This window comes from Calonectris borealis, chromosome 2 (assembly GCF_964195595.1).
Source record: "Calonectris borealis chromosome 2, bCalBor7.hap1.2, whole genome shotgun sequence".
NCBI classification, from domain to species: Eukaryota; Metazoa; Chordata; class Aves; order Procellariiformes; family Procellariidae; genus Calonectris; species Calonectris borealis.
The window spans coordinates 46891085-46910413 of record NC_134313.1 but is presented as its reverse complement, the minus strand read 5'-3'; positions in this window follow the sequence as shown (position 1 = coordinate 46910413).

Below are 19329 nucleotides of genomic sequence, written 5' to 3'. Positions count from 1 at the left end.
TCTTAAAGGTCTTTTCCAACCTAAGTGATTCTTCGATTCTATGATTCTGAACAGCACTAGCAGTGATGTCTCTACTTAGACCAGAGACATCAAGGCAGGCTGAGAGGAGGTAAGGAGGATGAATAAGCCAAACTCTCACTGGCTGCTGCAGTTTATCAGAAAGAAAACCTGCAGGCTTATCTGGGGTCCGGAGCTAACGTGACAAATTTCTGTTGCAGAGCTAGTGGAGGTTGTCCACCATTTCACAGTAAAAGGTCAAGGCATGCTTTTTTTTTTTCTTTTCTTTTAACCTGACAAACACTTTAGCTATAGGGACTGAAATCTCTAATGAGCTGAAAATTCTTGGGCAAATGGATGCCCAGAAGGTGATGTTGGTATTTTTTTAGCTCCTGAGAATTTCTCCCTGAAATCTAGCTACATATATTGTTATGGTTTTGATATGCATTTAGCTTAAAATAATTCATTAGCTGAAGTTACTTTTTATTTACAAAATTTATGATATGAAGAGTGACTATGCAGCTTATGGCAGAATATGTGTAAGGACATTTTTTTAGTAGGATTTCAGCTACTTCGGTGTCCATTTAGTTGATGAAAGGGATGCACTTTCAGCATGAACAAATAACGGATATTTTTATGGTGTCTTTTCAGGATTGAAAAGACTGTTCAGCTGAAAGCAAATTTCAGTTAATAAACCTCACTTTCATTTCTCTCATGTGGAGGAGTGACCTAGAAAGAACACTGCTTATATTTGGCTGCTGAAATACTGTACTACAAATACAGGATGAGGAGTTCATCTCACATAGCTCCTTATTTCTAAGAAATCCAACTGCCTCTTGTATTACATAAGTCACCCAGGACACTAGAGTTGAAGTTACTGTGCCGGGGCTTGCTTAGCACTGTTCTATAATTAGTTGGCAAATCAATTCAACATTTATTTCCAGTGTATGAAGGAGAAGCAGGTTCATGAATAGATAATAGAGAAGGCACACATTGTCTGAACACATTAGTTTAAAAGAGTGTTCTTAAAATACTGCTTTATTGAAAGCGTGCATTTGAAGATCTTAGATTACTCTGTTTGCAAGTCAACACATTATGTGCATTACACTTGTATTAAATTATTATGCCTCAGCTAAATAAAGGCCTTATCCCTGATGCTTCACTTTTATGAGACTCCTACAGGAATGTGTGTAAAGGCACGTGGGAGAGAAGGAGAGAAAGAATTCTTTGCGCTTTCAGTGTTTATTGAACAACACAGTTTTTGGGTGACCGCAAAATGTAGGCACAATTTGAGCAGTAAAAGCGTAAGCAAAATCTCTTTTGAGAATGTTCTTTTGAGACTCACCAAGATTTCCTTTAGCATTGTCTAATGAGCCCTGCTTTCTGACACAGGATGAAATGGGGACACAAAGAGTTCTGAACTTGTGGGGTGGTGTGGGGCTGTTTCATGAGTTGTACATTGAAAAATCAACAGATTGCAACATGTGCAGTCAGTATTTAAAGATACGGAAAACCAGAAATGTTTGAGAGGGGAGAGACAGGAGCAGAGAAGGTGGAATATAAACCCTCTGACTTTAGCTTGCTGCTTCTTTCTGCAGTTTTCTGAAAAATCTGAAGTGACCATTTGTTATCAAATTGATTTTTTCCACGTTATAACTATTCTACTTTTGCCAGTCTAGACTCTGGCTGGACAGGAATGGGAATACTTAACATCAGTGATTTGTAACATAATGGGTCTAAAAGTTGGAATCTAAAACCTAACATCAATAGGCACAAGCTTTTTCTTTCAATAACAGGTAAAATGTTATTGCAAAGCCTGTATTAATATAAGGGTAAAGCAACAATGTTATACCTTACCAAATGCAAAAAAAAAAAAAATTTCTGAAGCTGATTTAGCAATTTTATACACTTGTATACTTTATAATGCTCATAAAACAGCATAGTATGTATTTATTGAACTACAATCCCTTCCCCCAAAATTAGCATTACTGTATTATTATATGCAACACAGTGTTTGGCATTTCCATAGAAACTCTTACTTGCATACCCAAACCTTTTTGGCTGTGTAATCTTAAAACTGTATTAACATCTTTTCTTTTCTTTCATATAAAATGGGTAATGCTGCATGTATTTTGCAAAGCAATCTATTTAATTTCCTAGTTCCCTGTCTTCAATCTCACATCAAACCATCAAAGCACCACTAATGATGCCTTTGCCTAATTAGTGGGCCCTGTACTAGAATAAGTTTATAATCAAGGATGCTGTGTAATGGTGCTTGCATTTCTGCAGGGAGAATTGTTTCTGAACATGCTGAATTCTTATAAAGCAGTTTTCTTTTCCCAGCAGATTTCTTAATGTTTGTAAAAAGACACACTTTTGTGCTTTTTTTTTTGTGTACATATAAACTTACATGTAGGAACGGTCATGTGTGGTATATTTTTAAATTGATTTTATTGTTAAAATCTAACAGTAATAATATTAAAAATAGTAATTTTTGTATTTGTTGTAATGCTTATGCAAGCATTAAAATATTTTTTAATTAGAACTGAGCTTCAGACTGAAATAAAACTTTACATTGTATAATCTTCCATGTGGTTTATCTTTTAGGCACCATAGTTAATGACACAGTTTTGGTAACAGGTGCTACTAAGCCAGTTGAAAATATACAAAATATATCTTCTATTTGATTGATCAGGTGGTATATTAAAATAATTGTCCCCATTTACTGGGCAAAGTTTCCTGGCCTGTATTATGGAAGATGTCCACTGGATTCAGAATCATGAATCTGAACTGAATTTGGGCTTTTCTTTTACAAAAGGCATGTTGCTTTAGTTTTTAATGGTTGATCAAGCAGGCCTGTGCGTATGTTACATCATCCTCCTCTCATGTCTGAGTTTATCTTGGACTTCCCTGGGGCTGAGAAATCTGTCAACTGATTAAATGATCCCTCAGTAAATCAAGTCGAACAGACAAGTCCAGAGATGTTCCCAATATTCTGCATCACTCTCTGCTAAAACATGCACTGAACACTGCATTAAAATCTGCAGTGCTACCCACAGAAGTAGTAATGATCTTAATTCATAGGATCATAATTTAGAAAAACTGGTATCCGTGTCAAAGTAACCGACATCTACTCTGCTGGCACAAGATATTCTCTAGTTCTCTTGTCTGATGGTAATAGCCTGTGTCTTACAACACGATAAGCCTCAGTTACCAAAGCTTTGTCTTGTGGCTATCTTGTGCTTTGATGAAGATTGAATCTTATTTCCACTAAAATAATGATTATGATCATAGTAATAACAATAACAATAATAAAGCCCTCGCCTCTAGCCTACTCGAAGAGGTTGGCCCTCTAAAGAAACGTATTTCAGGAAAGACAAATTGTCTTAGTGTGATCATACATTAAAGCAGTTTTTAAACTTTAAACTTTCTGTGGCTTAAAGATACATTTATTCTTGAACATATAATTTGCCCTTACATTTTCCACGGACAAGTATGCCCTTCCTTCTCATGCAGTCATCATATTTAAGATCATTCACCAAAAATGGAAGTTAATGAGGTTGCAAAGGCACTGAACATTGCTAGAAGTCTTTTATAATGGGATTTTCTTTTCTTGGTGGACTCAAAAGTTTCACGTGCTGGGTCTAAACGCTGTTCCACAGTGGGAAAAGGATCAACAGGTAAAATGACTAAGTGGAATAGCTGTCCCCAGGATACACTATTTGGTATAGTATGTTGGCGTATATTTATTTTTAGTGGCATAACATGTGGTTACTCTTATCTTTTTATATAAAGAGACCTTATCCTTTCCCTATTAGAATTAATGCAATGTGGAAGTGTGTATTATTGAGGCCCTGTCATTCCTTACATGGGTTTCTGAGCTTGTGTGCTTACAAATGCTGCAAGGATGACTAGTTTTATGAAAATATATCACTGAGGAGCCAACATGCCAATTTCAAATACTGCAAGTGTTATAAATGGAAGTGAGGGCAGTAGCTAATTTAAATAACTTCCCTACCCTAAAAGGCTTCTCCTACCTAAAAGGATTCTAAAGCACATTTTGCCCTAGAATAAATGATGTGTGTTTTTTTTCTATGAAGTTAAATTAAAAAATCACTTCTTCAGCATAGACCAGAGGGGAGAAAAGTAGTCGTGCGATATTGCTATCCAACAGGATTTTGGTAAACAGACAGACAAACAAAAAAAATGGCCTGTCAGTTGTTGATTATGGTCACTCATTTACATTCTTTACCATACGCTAGGTACCAAAAATGTGCTCAGACCTGTGCAAAATGCAATTGCTGCCTACTCCTTAAACTTAGGAGTCAGACAGCGTAGGTACTAAGAAGGAATGATGTTTGTGAAATGCCTAGAGAAAAAAAAAATGGAATTATTTTGGTTTTAATAAGTGATTTCTGTATTGCTTCAGTGGAATATGCCACATGACCTTTTAATGACTAAAAGTGTTTTATAACCTTTTTGGAAGATGACACTTCTAATAACTTCATGCCCTCACTTGTCTCTATGAACTGAATAATGTGATTTTCAGACAGCCATCTAAATTTGTCCAGATGAGATGATAGCTGTCCAATTTATTCAAGTTTCTACTCAGTGTACAGTTTATAAATCACAGTTTCTAATCATCCTTTCACTGTTCAAAATATATACATAAATACCTAATTTAGTCCATATTTCATAATAATTTATGCACTCATGCTTGTACATGAGTGCAATTTTGTTGTGGTTTAAGCTGGCAGGCAGCCAAACACCACAGTTGCTCACTCACTCCCCCCCGCTGGGATGGAGGAGAGAATCGGAAGGGCAAAAGTGAGAAAACTCATGAGTTGAGATAAAGACAGTTCAATAGGTAAAGCAAAAGCCGTGCACACAAGCAAAGCAAAACAAGGAATTCATTCACTACTTCCCATCGGCAGGCAGGTGTTCAGCCATCTCCAGGAAAGCAGGGCTCCATCACACGTAATGGTTACTTGGGAAGATGCCATCACTCTGAATGTCTCCCCTTACTACTTCTTCCACCAGCTTTGTATACTGAGCATGACATCATATGGTATGGAATATCCCTTTTTTCAGTTGGGTTAGCTGTCCTGGCTGTGCTCCCTCCCAGCTTCTTGTGCACCTGGCAGAACACGGGAAGCTGAAAAGTCCTTGACTAATAAGCACTACTTAGCAACAACTAAAACATCAGTGTGTTATCAACATGCTTCTCATACTAAATCCAAAACACAGCACTATACCAGCTAATAAGAAGAAAATTAACTCTATCCCAGTTGAAACCAGGACAAATTTGCAGACCAAACTTTTGAAGTCCATCCTGAAAAAGAATTGAACCCATGTTCCATGACATAAGAGTCCATGGTCCTTGATGTTCGTGGGGAAAAAAAAAAAAAAAAAAAAGGAGAACAGTATCTCTTTTTAGCGACTCTAGGATTCAAACAAGTGTATGCCAAACTAGTCTGAATTTGGTTCAACTAAAAAGGTCTGCGATGTTAAAGTAAGACTCTCTCAGTCAGGAAAGCTGCAATAAATAGTTACTTCCTCCCCCGCTCCCCCCCCAAATCCACCTTAATTCAGATTCCCTGAGAAGAGGCATGAGACTAGTGAGGCTAAATAAGCAATGTACTTCATGTCCATGGTTTTGGTCTGAGGCATTGTCTTTCTATTTTTCAAGAACTTCTATGGTTTGTTTCCTGGGAGTTTCATACTGACTTTGTAGCAGGATTTATGGCAGTTAATTTTTGCATCTACCACTTTCTTAAACTATGTGAAGACATGGGAGTGAAATCTGGTCTCACTGAAATCTCATCCAAAATGCATGAACAATTTTTCGTCAGAGTTTAGGTGAGAACTCTTTATTTCAGGAATGCAAATCAAATGGCTTTTGAGACAGCAAAGTCCTTTACCTTTGATGTGAGATAATTTTTTCCCAGACTTATTCAGCATAGTAACCACACATAGTTCCACAAAATTAACATGCAACCTCTGAGTTGTCTTTAAGAATTTAAGAGTCAATTTTGCAAAAGTCACTAATTAAGGGATAAAATGAAAGTCGAACAACAATAAAAAAATCACACTTCTAAAAAATGTGAAGAATAAAACATTAGATTAGTCAAGGCACATCTGAAGGAGAAAGCTGTGATCATTAATTATTAGTACAAGAAAAGCAAAATTTCACCTTTTAATAAAAAGTCAGTTTAGTGATGCTCACACACGATCACAAAGTGACTCCCACATTTCTTAACTTTTGACATTTCTTAATTTTTGACATTTCCAAATCAGGTGCAACAGGACTGAAACCTCTTTCAGCACAGAGAGATGTTTTGTTTGCATCATGATTTCTCCATCACTTTGCTAAATCATAATCCACATGGGAAAAGAAAAGATGCACTAAAACTTAAAGTGAAGGATTTTGCTCTTTCTATGTGGTATTTGCATACTCAGTGTACACAGAGTCACTTATATCACCCTATTTTATCTGGTGACTTTGGCCAGCTCTTACATACGAAAAAAAATATGAAAAAAAAATTACATTTTGCCAAACATTGACTCCAAACATGACTAAGCTTAGATGCCCTGTCTATCTCTGTTGATTGTATAGGGAACCTAAGGGGTTCAGTTTTATTATTGAAGGCACTGAGCTAGGTGCCCAAGGTCTGAGTAGGAGCAGACTACCTGTGCACAACAGCAAGAATGCAATCAGAAGGATTCTCAAAATGGAGATAAACTTTGTAACCATTTTATATCCAGTTTATATCCAATTCAAAATGCAGTTGCTTCTAATTAGTCTGCTTAAACATCTGCTTATATCACAGCAGCACTGCAAAACTGTTTAGAAGTGGCTCCATGGGGTTTTTTTGTTTGTTTGTTTGGTTGGTTTTGGTTTTCTTTTTTGGTTTGTTTTTTTTTTTTCTTTTCCATTTTACTGGTCTTCTATTGTATTTATATATGAGCAGAGGGAATGTGATACTCTTACTGTTGGTTCCAATATGTTTTGCTGAAAGTTATGCTTTTGGTAGAATGGGACACAGGTCTCTTTCAAGGTTTACTGGAGAGAATTGGTGGTGGAGATAAAACAGGAATATTTTGGAAATGAATCTTTTTTAACATGAAGCATTTGTAGGGAACTGTATTTTTACGAGACTCTCATCAGTCGTGTTGTGTCAGACCATAGGTACATGTTAAACAAAAAAGGCATGTTTTAAGGGATATTTAATGAAACAGACTTCTTTGGACCTCAGTGGCTGTGAGTGAATACCACATAACACAGTAAAGGACACTAAGCAGGTAGTAGAAGAACAGCTTCAAGTAAGCTGAAATGCTAAATAAATGGAGAAGGATTAAGCAATCTCTTTTCATTTTGTATTTGCAAGAAATAGTTGTCATAAAAATTTAGAAAATCATAAGCAGCCTTTTCAGATCACACTTTAAGCTCTTGTGATCTTAACAGCTACCCAGAGTGGAAGAGAGTAACTTTGAAAATCTATTATATACATGTGAGCCATCATTAAATAAGAAACATAAAAGGGATAATGTTTAATAATACTAAGAGAGAAAATGTCCACCTTTTGGTTAAAAATGAGACATGTCATCAAGAGCGCTCAGAGCAACAGTGGACCAAATCCTCTGAGAAATCATTTGAGGCTATTTCCCAAGGATAATGAAGCCCTCAACACAAAGCATGTATATGCTTACTTGCATTCATTTCCCTGGAAGCATTTCCCCTTTTCTAATTAGCAGTTGAAAGAGGAGTAAGTAGATTTCTTGCCCTGTATGTTGTTTACCAGAGAAAAGTATGAGGCTCACTAGTCGCTGAACAAACTAAAACCAGTGAAGCAGCTGACCTAAGGAGGCCTGAAACGGTCATCAGCCATGGTAGGTTACCACAAGCTCCAGCACTTAAATTCAAGAAGTACTAACTCCGTGCTGCTGATGTTGAGCCTTGGGAAACAAGAGCAACAGAGTAGTTTGGGACACCTCAGAGACAGACTGAAAACAGTTAGTAGATACAATGTTCATATGAACTTTCTAAACAGGTGATGGTCCAGCCTGAGCTCAGGAGAGAAAGGGGAATTGTGCAGCAGTGACATTAAGACATGATGTGACAGCAGATACTTCACTGGCCTATGCAAGGAAGAAAGTTAATCACTGTGACAAATCCATGCCTGTTTCTGAGGTCCATATCTTAGTTAAATTTTTGAAGGAAGATTTTGCTCTTCAACTGGGCAATGCTATGTGTGGAGCAATTACATTTGCAGCAATTCTGTACAGTCCTAACACACTGAAACCAAGAGTTCACTTGGTGTTGCTATGGTTCATGGGAATCAACTCATGCTGTTTCATGAGAACCAACTGTCTTCATAGGAGTCTTATGATAGAACCTTCTGAAGCAAAAATTCTTCATAAAACAGTTAAGAATTAATGTAATTGCTGCAGAAATATTTCCATACCACATGCATGTCCTGCCACAACCTGAAAATATTCTTTTTCATGAAACTTTACCTGCAAGTTGCCTGACCCAAAAGGAATCACTGGAAAATGGGAGAAAGATGCCTCCTGCCATTAGAAGGAGGAAGCTTAATGCAATACTACTGAAAAAGACCTGGGAAAAGTAGGAAATACAATTTTATTTATTTCTGTACTGTATTGCCATCCAAATCTGGCCTCGTTGCACAGACATTTGGACAAAGTGTTTGTTAAAAGGAAAAACTAATAATTTCCTGGAATCTTGGTATAAGATAACACCAGCATGGAGAATCAAATCTCCCAAGCAGGATGGCTAATGGCTGTCCAGTGGTGATGAGAGGCTTAATTTCAAGGCTCCTTACAGTGGTGCATTCAGACAAATGAGGAGAGACTCCGCAAACTACCATTTTGCTCTGTTCTTACAATCCAGCTGACCATGATGCTATGTGACCACGCAGCGCATGAATAATTCTTTGCTATTGGTGCATCTTAACTACACACAAAGCACCTCTTAAGGACTACATTCAGAAGACTGTACTTGTGACCATTTCTGCAGGAACAGTTTCTATTGACTTTGACAAATGTCTTATCTATGCACAATCTGATACTTCTGCAGTAATGACACTTTGGGACACTTCACCCAGGACATTAATCAACACATTTAGGCATACAAATTGGGCTAAACACAGTGGGAGCTGCCTTGGGGCAATTTCTACAAACATTCAAAACTCCCAACTGGAGGGCTCCTGTAATCATCAGTCAAATACTTAAATGTGAGGGTTCAGTCAGTTTTCAAGTTGGTCCATTGCCTCAAGCTGATCCATTATCTCACCTCCGAAGATGACTGTCTGGGGAGTTCCTGAACCACTCAAGGAACTAAGCATGTACGGGGCATGCATATGGGCACAGCACCAGTACCCAGCTACACCACAATTATAACTTACAAGCAAACTTTATTTTCATACTTAGAACTCACTTTCAACTTAAATCCCATAGGTACAGTCTGAGTATTCAGAGAGACCATATTATCAAAATGAATGATAAATATTCTGCATATAGTTGTGGTGAAATTGTTCTTTGAATTTTTTAGACACATTTCTACAAGTTTGACAAAGAAAAGGGAGCTAAAAGGACAACATCTCTTGAAAGACTTGATAGGTGGAAAGACTGTTAATTGGAAAAGACATATTTATGGGCTGATAGTTCTTGTTTCAGTAAATGGTAAATAAGGGACAAAAGAGAAAAAGGTTAAAAACTGGCAATATTGATATATTTGGAAGACATCAGAAAAGAAAGAGAGAAGTTAGCTCAATAAAAAAATATGCAACAACAGAAAACAATGGATTTATTTAATGAGAATCTTCTGACATAAGAAATATAAACCTTTATACTAATTCACAGATTGCTGCTGGAAATTAATAGCTTTCTTGCATATAAAACAATTAATGACGACAATGTTAATAAAGCAGGGGAAACAGCCCTGGCAGGGAGGTAACCAAGGAGGCAACCAACTTCCACATTTCTAGTTTATGCAAACCAGCTGTCTCCAGGAAAAAGGGATTAACTGTGGACAGTAACAACAATGATTGTTATTTGCATAGGTTTCTTTTTAAGATGAGAAGGTTTAAATTGTCCAAACCCAGTGAACATGAGAGCATATCAACTGCTCTTAAACTGTGAAGCAGCTCCTCAGGGCTACATCAGCACTTACTCAAGAATTAGAGAGTTACAAACGTGGCAGATGTAGAACAGCTGGCTTTCAGGGTGGGGCTTGATGTTAATGACACAGACCATGTCTAAACCAGATCCAAAGTACAAGTCACATTAACTTGTTAATGTAGGTTAGTCTACTGTTGTTGCCTCCTAGTTCCATTTCTTCAGGCAGTAAAAAGCTGTACTGTTTTATTAGAAATATTTATAGTGGTTTTGAACACAGTAGTGTTTTATTAGAATACTGTAATTTTCAGAACTTGTAGTTCTATTATGCCCTCTGAGAAGAAATTCTTGACAGATTATCTCAAAATTATCATTTACCTTAAAAATTTCAATTTTATTTAACTAAACTTCCAGTAATTATGAATCTGATTAATACTAGTACATGATAACTTCTTTTAGATCTGAAGCTACTTTCTTTTCTGAAAAAAAGAGTGAATCTGTACCCCAAAGCTCTGAAGATATGTAGACCTGTGCTGTGCCTGTGAAAAGTAATATTCTTAGCCTTTGCTCTCATGCGTGACTGAAGAGACTGAAGAGGATTAGACATACTTTAGATCTGCTGCCAAATACTTGGGACTGGAGTATTTTTAAACAGTCTGTAAATGCAAAGAACAATTCTTCTGGTTAAGCCCAGGGTATGATACCTGCTGTAAAACTGACCTTTTCTATTATTGATAATAACATTTATTTTTTTTTAAAGCTAGATTGTTTAGGACTCCTTGAAAACTGTATGAGAGCTCTCCTTTAAAAAACTGCATGAAGTAACATAGAATGCAAGCCATTTTTGTATGTCCAAAAGGTGATAAAACTTCTTTTATTTTAGAAAAAGTCAGATGAAACAATTTTTTTCCTTTTGTGAAAACCCATTCTTATCAAATTTTCAGTGGTCAGTCAGGATTCTTAGGTCTAATAACACTTCCTATCTTTAGTTACCCTCTCCTGTTCTGACTAGAAATAACACTTTAGACCAGACAAACATAACTTGACTTTTCTTTCATCCTTTCTCCCATTTCCCTTTCAAATGACTACTCAAATATTTCTGAAAATTATGATCACTTCAGTAAGAGAAGTTAACTTTGTTCCAGCCTTCTTTCTCTCCCTTTCCTTGATTTTCTATTTTTGGAAAACTTTGCCAAAGGTTTTGTGTTGTTCCTAATGAGAAACAGACGCATTTCTAAAATGTCTCTTCCTCTCACCTCCTTTACAAAAATTGAGTTTAAGAAGAAAGCAAATAGGTCCATCTTTGATCAGTGGCTTTCTTGTATTCAGGATCTGAAGCCAGAAATAGCCCATTGTTTTCCGGAAATTTGAAAATCTGAAGGTCTGTGAAACTAAGCTTGTCCTTCTGAAAGAAAGATCTGATGCACTTCTGCTCCTAGAAATAGGTTTTGATTTTTTTTCCACCATATCTAAGGAAGCCCAGAACCACAATTTATTAGCACTCACACAACTAATTCTGACAACTTTACCAGAACAAGACATGCAGGATCAGACCTTATGATTCATTTATAAGTTGCTATTGTGTTTTTTTCCTAATGTTAATTGGAATTACTTAGAGTCCTTACAGATAACAAAATAAAAAACTCCTTTAATTTATTTTGAGCTAGCTCAGACTAGGTTTTTAATTAAATGACTTCATTTTTTTCTCACCTTGACTTTCTATCTCAGGTAAGAAGCTCAGATTAGAGCTAATAGAGTATATTTTTTAAATTATTCTAATCATTTAAATTTTGCTTCAGACTCCTAGTCCAGACTCCAGGCTTTATTATTGTATACAACCCTGAGTGAAATCTCCACCATCTGTTCTTTGTCAGAGACTACTCGCATCAGCTCAAGCTAAAAGTAATCATCATACACGAATGCATTGAAACAAGTTGATCTTCCACAGGCTTTAATATTACAAAATTTATTAGAAGTATCAGAAACATTGCTTGTACAGTATTCTACAGGAATTAACAAATTTGAACAGAAAATCACATCCTCAGATCCAGCCAAAGCTTTGTTATTCATGCAGAACCTAAAATTACCTACACACATATTAGAAATATGTAATAGAAGTTAACTGACTCTTTGTAAGTCTTGAAGGCCATCTCCTTTGAAACATTCAAATCTGACAGGTTATAATATTTTGGGGCTGTTCCATAATATTGGCTTTAAAATCCCTCCTGGCCCCCAGTGAACTCATAAATTAAGGCAATAAGCAAGGGTTTAAACTATTTGTCATCAGCCGTGCATGCTTGATACTATTTATTGCCTTCAGAAACTTCTGAAACAATAATCATCACTTAATTAAAACAGAATTTTGCTCTATCATACCTTGTATATACACAATCACTGTGCAATATTCATTAAGCTTTCTGAAAAGCAACATCTAATCGACACATAAAGAAAGAGCTTGTGAGGATTAAATAAAATAAAACTGTTGACTTAATTTAATTCGGTGAGATCATTACTGAGCTAGGAAAATTACTGAATTACATGAAATTTAAATATACTGTGAGGTTTATGCATGTCTTTATTCAGATAACCAATCATATGAATAATGATCAAGAGTCATTATTAGGAATCTTCTCTTCAGAAGAAGCAGTCACTACTATTGAGTTTATATACATCACAATTCCTCCACAGGTGGATGAATTAGCCATGGGAAAGACAGCCTGGTGTGCATGTGAACATCAGAGTGTGTATGTGTGAACATCAAGGCTGTTAGGTGGGAAGAAGCAGAGGGAATGTGGAAAGGAATCTGCAATGGGGAGCACACTCACAATCAGACTTCCAAGGTGATGAAAAGACAAATGCTTCCTATGGACCCTGTGGGGATGTTATTTCCTGCAACCCCAAATGCCACTAGAAGCTGCTGGACTGACATTAAGTTTAGAGCAACGCACAAGGGCCCATTGGCTATGAAAGATGTATGTGTTCCTAAAGCATTTTATTTTGATCTGCCAATAGATCAGAAACTTGCCGTGCTTAGAAAGCTTTTCTATCTTGTGTTCCTTTTGACATGGTCTCCTTAAGAAAAATAGCAGACAGATTCCTCTCAAGGCTTTGGCTGAATTTAGGTGCTGTCACAAAGTATTTAACTTTTTTCCAGGGTATTATTTACCCTGATTTCAGATATAGCCATTGTGAGATAGCCATAAAGCATATGTCCACATTTTCAGTCCTGTATACTTAAAACGACACATCTTAAAATACATGCTGGTCATTGATTTGCCAAATTGGAGGTCTGCCAAAAAATTCTAACGTTTGTTCCTTCAGAGACATCTCTCTTGCGATCTCTCTTTGCAACTGAAAACCACAATTAAGGTACCATTGAAGGTTAAATAAAAGTAATGTCAATAACATCTCCTCCTATAAATGAGTGAGAAATTGTTTCTGCAGAGTGCTCAGGTACTATAACGAACTGTAGGGAAGAAATGCTTATCTCTTTAAATGAGCTTTGGGAGCACTGGAGTATTAGCTATTAGGAACTGAATTTATCTTGAACTTGTCTTGAATCGACATCCATGTAGATTCATATCATGAAAGCTAAAAACTCTAGAGGTTAAGGTGGAAAATGGACCTATCCAAACCACAGAAAACTTATCTTTCTCATGATCTGCCTGCATCTCTCTCTCCACAGGCAGACAGAACTGTTGTGAGACTCGTGAGGGCCAGGGCATAGAGCAGAAAGAGTTGAAAGCCTTTATCTTACATTTACCTGCTAGATGACAGGCATTGCCATCTAACTCAGGGAGATGACTGCTACACCTCCTCTCGACAATTGGCAGAGCTGTAGGAAGCTGTAACATAAAGCTAGACTATCAGAGGGAACTATGGTTACTCCTTACCCTTTGGAGGAGTATATTTGGGGTATGGACATTTTCATATGGCCAGAAATTTGAACTTCTTTTGGCTTTTTATTATAGAGACTCCACACACCTGTTCTGGAAGGTGCTGCATGGGAAGAATTCCTGTGCTTTTCTCCTTTTGTACCCATGCAGAAAAAAAACATAATTTAGCACTAGGCACTTTAACATTCAGTCTTGATCGTAGTCTTGATCTGTAGTGAGACTACAGAATCTTGGCTGACCTCAAGAGGAGTTGCATACCCCACAGGCAAAACTGTGCTCAGTCTGTGTGATGTCAAGGAAATTAAGTTTATTCAGAACTTTCTTGCGCTGCTAGTAAGTCCTGGGTGATTTAAAATGGAATTTTTAAGAGCAGGCATAGGCATAGGCATCTGATACATATTTTAAACTGGGCTGATGGGATGTAGGATGCAGCAAATTAAAATGGTTTCTGCTTTAATACATATTTTCACATGTTCCCATTGTACCACTTGTTCCAAAAAAGCAATCTCAATCATCAAATTATTTGCTATGTATTCCACAACTATCCTTGGCAGCAACAATCTTCTTAAATCTATCATCAACCAAAGCGGGGAAGATACTGCATTTTTTCCCCTTATGAGAGCTAGAAAGATAAATACCCTCATAAAAGAAACAGTGCTCAAAATGAAATTTTTGCTAAAGAAAAAAAAAAAGGATGCAGGAAGAATTCAGTAGCAAGTTAGCTCCAAACAACCATTTCATGATCAAACTCCAAGGGCCTAAATTTAGCTTTGCCTACATTGATCTGGACTGGTGAAAGGCTACTGTACTCTTTGAGGTGTCAGGGTGTTTAAAGAAATAAACATACTCAACTAAGCTTTGCTTATTACCAAGGTTTATATTCTAATTTTAAACACTACCTTTTTCTTCTGTTTAAACAATAGCAACTAGTGATACAGATTATTATATTATATGAGAAACAGGTGCTCTTGTAAGTCTCATTAAATTCAAACTCAATAAATTACTGTTTTTGCATGTGTTCATTTTGTGTGACACCTTTTTGAAGCAGTTATTGGAACAGAGTTTTTCCGAGTAATCTAATTTTCAGTTTATTTTTCATGACTATTAAGTACAGCTAGCAATATGGGCACACAGAAAGATTTTAAAAGAAACTATAATTGAGTTGATCCTTACACATGTTTCTGCAGGTGCTCAAACTGTTTGGTATATTCCTGAGAATTAGCTGGATCATGTATTCACTGTCTGAACATCAGCTAAGACTATTTGTTCCTCCTCTTGTTGAAAGCATCTGCTGCTGCTGCTGCTGCTACAGGCATGATTTAAATTTATTGTTGCTGTAACCAACTATATTTTAATATGTTAATTTTAATGTTGTATGTGGGCACTCTAAAAATGTCTTTATTCCTGTGTCTTTAAACTTAGAATTTGATTTATACTGGCAGTATTACTTTCATAAGGAAATTTTATGTTCCAGTGCTCTGTAGAATATTTTAATATCTAGTTTAAAGACTTTTTAGCCATTACAGAACCAGAGGCTTTTCTCTGACACTATAGCTTGCAAAAAAAAAGGTGATAACTTGCTTCTGCAATACTTTTGAATGAGCCAAATAAAGATTTTTGTCTTGAATACACATAATTATAATATGTAGGCATCATTGCAGAAAAGCAGTTTTAGTCCATTAGAATCTGAAACTAGTACTTTTAATTTTTTATTTTACCGCAGCAGACAGATGGGTAGAAAACAATAAATTGCCATAGCCGTATATCTTTTTATTAAAAATATGTTTCAGATTTTCGTTTCAGAATACACAGTAGCGCAAAAGAGAAATGCTTTTAAAATACCGGTAACGTAACAACCTTGCATTATATTGTAGTTAAAAACTGAGACAAAATTGATAACACAGATACTGTTGCAGTGCATTTACCCTGTTCAGTTTTACCTGCTGTGGTATACAATGAGGTCCAGCTGAAAAACTGGTCCACAGTAAACATTTTTTTAACTTGCCTGTGACATTGAGCTTTAATAAAGCATCATGTTCTCTTTAGGATTAGCCAGGAGGTATGTTCCACCCGATACAATACAGATCACGCCTCAGTAATATTTGCATAGTTTTGCTCCTTCTTGGTTCGATTATGAGGCAGTCCAGGTGGATATGAAAGCTACAGCCTTAAGAAAAATGGAAATAGAACATGATGTATAAGTAACTCTAGTAAGAAGATGACTGCAGACTTTTTCTCTTCTCACTAGCTGTTCTTACAATGCCTCATAAAGCTTCTAAAGGACTAATGGATTCCCACAGGCAATGAGGAAAACTTCAGCCCTTTCTTTCCTTGTTCCAAGTGCAAAACGCTATTCTTAACTGAAGCTTTTAAAAGCATGGCATATAATGAGGCATCAAGGAAAAAACCCTCTTACACAAAGCAAGAAACGACAATGAACTGCTCTGTAAGATCTGTTTCTTCAAGTGATGGTTAATAACCTGATCAGCAGTAATCAAAATAAATGTTCTGCAGCTGAAGCACAAGCAAAGATGCAACACTGTATCCTGAATCTGGATAACTTTTTCTATCTGCTAGAGACTATAACAAAATTAATTACTTGTGGTTTCCATTTTGGTACTGAATGTACTTCATTCATTAAGTACTCAGGTATTCAGAAAAAATATGCCAATGAAAGCACTGTACACATACACAGATATCACTCATGGAGGAAATGCTTCGCATACAGAAAAAGAGCTGAATTAGCATATCTGCAAGACAGGGGAAGGTGTCAGATTGCTTTCTATAAGGCAATCGCACCACTCACCCTGGCAACCTTCTGGTATGCTACAGCAGTATTGATCCGGGAGCCACATCACAATCAATCAGACTCTCAGAGGAGCATGAAAGAATTGCAAATGTTTAAGTTAACTAAGCACACAGTAAAAAGTTTTATTGAAATAAAAAGTGACTGTTTTCAATTGTAGATACTCACCACCTATTTTTTAGCTTAGCTTGCTTGAAAAAATAATTATGGCAGCTTAATTACTCTTCCAAAATATTGAGATCATAAACCAGCTCACTAAGGGTGCTGTTCTCTAATAGTAACGTCAAGTCACATCAGAGTAACAAAATGTGCCAAAACAAATCTCGTAAACCATTATTTAATTCTAAGTTTCCCTCAGAATAATAAACCTCTTCTACACGATTTTTACACTGGAAATCAAGGTGCAAGACCATTGGCTGCTAATGCAGATCAGCAATATATATGCATATGTGTCTAGTCCCCTGTCTCTGTATTACTATTTGCTCTGTGGGCACCACCTTTATTAGTACTGGGACTTCCTTTACATGCATGACATAAAGAACCCCATGTTGAGGTTGCTCTAACTTGCTAGAAACGTCTGCTATTATCTGTGCCTGTGCCTGGTGCCATCAGTGTGGACTTACAATCCTTTTCTTTCTTCTCTCCACCTCTCATCCCTTCCCATCTTGTTTTATTATGCCAAGACCAGGCTTGGGCACATGCCCCATAACACCATGCAGCAGCCTGGCTCCACATGGTATTCTAGCATGGACAAGTCAGTCTTTTGTAAGTGCACTTGAGTCTTTCTCTCTTTTTTTCCCCCATATTGGGTCTAATTTTTTTCAGATGGGGATGAGTTGCAGGTCGTAGGAATATATTTTGCTATTAATCCTTCCACACCTGTCTATTCACATGTGCCTTCTCTATTACAGGTTGTAATGCTGTTTTTAGTGAAACATGGATATTTTTAATACCTTTAATCAAAGTCTTACCTTTCAGATGCAAATTTATTAGAAGGAGAAGCTCTGTTCTAGGTGGTGTATATTCCAGAATGTAAGGAACTAAAATTCCAACTGCAGTTTCTAGAAGAAAGTTCTTTATTTCATCTATAGGCTGCCCAAGAAAAAAGGTTATGCAAAATCCTTTCTTGGACATTTTTAAAACTAGACGCTGCCTGATATATTGTTGTAAACTAATTTTAAAAGTCCTCTAGAAATAAGTTTTCTAAGATAAACCTAGCAGGTTTGTACCATCATCTAAGGTTTCTTCATACTTTCTCTCAAAAGCAGGTGTGCAGATCAAGGCCTTACCTGATAGTATAGACTTATTTCAAAGACTTTCCAGAGAAAATATGAACTAAAATTCAAAGCCTCAGACACTGCTGTGTTATTTTTAATTGAATAGTCAGCAGTAAACTTTCATTAAATGTACATTAATAGAACAGCTTGTGCTAAGAATGATAGCATGTTTCTCATAAGCAGGTGTAAACTGAATAAAAGCAAAATGCTATTAATGTGTGTTTAGTGCTTAAAGGGATTCATTGTTCAAAATCATCATGGCAGAAATATATTTGCCTTTGAATATATGTTTCAATATAATCTAACGTGAGAATTATTTGTTAAAATACTTGTCTACATTGTTAAGTGTTGCATGCAGAGATTTATAGACAACAATGCCATTAACCAGAACTGGACTCCTACATACAATTTCCCTTTGAGGTCTTAACCTAGCTCTGGTTTAAACAGCCAAAACACTTCTCTCTTTGAAAACTAACATAGGAGACATGCAGAATATATTTTAAGCTGGAAATCACTGACGGCTAGTTGGTGACTCAGATGATGAGAATTGAAAGCTCCCTTCAGGACTGTAAGGAGTCTTACTGAAATTTGGGTTTAGGTATGTGACTCCCAGGAGCTTTAGCCATATCCCCAGCATTCACTCGTCAGAGTAGCTGTGCAAGCATGCCAATCCAATGGTCTTTTACTGCTACTATAATAAAGTGAAACTGCTGATGCTTAAAACAGTGATGACCAAGAAGGTCCTCTGTGTAACTCACTATATCTGAAGCAAATGTCAGCCATGTCTACTAAGGTGACAGAGCTGTTATGAAACAGAAAGATGGTCATTAACTGCAAAGCCCAGGAAGTAAGAAATTCTCTGCTGCTTTGGACAAGTTATAAGTGGTACCCCAAAGCGCAATCTGAACAAGCCACAGAATAGCTGGTCAGAAACTGGATAGAAGCAATCAGACATTTGGTCAAGATAAATGAACTCAGTGATAGGGAAATAGGATTTAGTAAGCCAGTGTCACCTTCCCGTCTATCAGATCATTTGACCTGCTCTAAAGACTTTGAGGTATAGCATGACGCGTTAAGTTGTTCCTTGAATGGGTATAACCCTAAACCAAAACCAAACCCCAAACCCCCTACTTTATTTGCTGAAACTATGGGGGCAGCTGAAGCACTGTGACCTTCAGTGAGGTCAGTTATTTTCTCTAGGTAACCATAACTAGAT